The sequence below is a fragment of the Nematolebias whitei genome, chromosome 15, assembly GCF_014905685.2.
Source record: "Nematolebias whitei isolate Nwh7 chromosome 15, NemWhi1, whole genome shotgun sequence".
NCBI classification, from domain to species: domain Eukaryota; kingdom Metazoa; phylum Chordata; class Actinopteri; order Cyprinodontiformes; family Rivulidae; genus Nematolebias; species Nematolebias whitei.
This window is the reverse complement of record NC_056512.1, coordinates 3,765,379-3,766,921: the sequence shown is the minus strand read 5'-3', so window position 1 is coordinate 3,766,921 and position 1,543 is coordinate 3,765,379. Positions and strand designations below refer to the sequence as shown.

The 1,543-nt window shown below is 40.3% G+C and overlaps 1 long non-coding RNA gene across 1 annotated transcript; it reads left to right on the top strand.

Moving 5' to 3' along the window:
• Positions 1–526: 526 nt before the first annotated feature.
• Positions 527–978, top strand: LOC119422010. The gene is made up of 3 exons (XR_005187389.1): positions 527–675; positions 751–831; positions 902–978. It is a non-coding gene; the product is annotated as an uncharacterized LOC119422010 (long non-coding RNA).
• Positions 979–1,543: the final 565 nt, after the last annotated feature.

Genomic DNA, 1,543 nt, shown 5'->3' with positions numbered 1-1,543 from the left:
ATGAACTGGAAATGTTTAAAACAAGTGGGACTGTAAAAGTTTTTTATTTACTCTTAATGATTCTGACATTTATTTTGCAGATGTATTGAAATAAGTTTATTGTGAAACAATAATGGAATAAATGCTTTTTTTAAATCAAAATCAAATCTCTCTCTGTCTCTCTTTGTCTCTTTCTCTGTCTCTCTCTCTGTGTCTGTCTCTCTGTCTCTCTCTTCCTAGTTAGTAAGTAAAGTAAGGTGTGTGTGTGTGTGTGTGTGTGTGCGTGCGTGCGTGCGTGCGTGCGTGCGTGCGTGCGTGTGTGTGTGCTGTACATGAATGAAGCACTCGTGGGTAAAAGCAGTGGGTCCTCAGTCACTTTCTGATGCGGCCTGATGTTTTTACACATGTTTTGTTTGCTCAAGTTTCTTTAAAAATCAGCCCTGATGTGTAACAGGACGTTTGTTTGTTTGTTTGTTTGTTTCCTGGACCTGAGCCTGTTTTAGCAGCCAGTCCTGCTCACCTGCTCCTTGTTCTTGTTTGTGTTCAGAGTTTGAAGAAGCAGCAGAGCTGCTGTCAGCTGACCTCGGGGGGTCCACACTCAGCATTTCTGCAGACACCCCCAGCAGCACAGCTGCAGGGGAGGACGTGAAGCTGGACATGTCTGAAGATGAGGAGGGTCAAGAGGAGAGTTCAGAGGTAAAACCTAAATGGAGTTTAGCTTCTTATTTTCAAATGGTCGGGGCAGCAGCTGACATGTGTCTGTGCTTCCAGCTCTTAGGAGAACAGAAAGCAAGTGGTGGCTTCTGGACCTTCAAGTACTACCAGTCTTTCTTTGATGTGGACACGCTGCAGGTACGATCTGACACCAGGGTAACGAAGAAACTCTTGGAGCAGCTTTTCATTTTGCCATCATGTGCTGCAGGTCCTGCACAGAGTCAAGGGCTCAGTGATGCCATTACCTGGAAGAAACTTCATTAAACACTACCTGCGGAATAACCCAGATCTTTACGGTAAGAAAACACTATTGTTTTGAATAAAATTTTAATAATTTTAAAATAATAATTTGTAGTGAGACTTTGACGGTAACAGGATGCAGTGTGCGCAACAATCCAAAGTCTGGTGCTTCACTTTGACTCAATGACCATCCAACGTTATTTCATTGTCCCGTGTCACAGAGCTAAGAGATCTGACAACATCTGTCCAGGTGCATGACAACTTGACATGTATGAGGCGTGAGGCTGCATGTAGCTGTAAGAAAAGCTTCTGTTCAAAATTAGGTTGCTGCATCAAAAAAATAGAACATCATGGAAAAGTTGTTTAACTTCCATAATTCCATTCAAAAAGTTCATCTTTAATAGATGATAGATTCAGGGCCCACAATTTAAACGATTTCAAGTATTTGTTTATTTTTACATAATTTCCAGGACATCCTTGTAAAAGACATTGATGATCTTAATGGATTTCTTCCTGCTAAAATAAAATAATAATAAAAAAAATAAATAAATAAATTTGGACTTCCAGGTCATGAAACCCACAAAAACAAATTCAAAAAATTAGAATACTG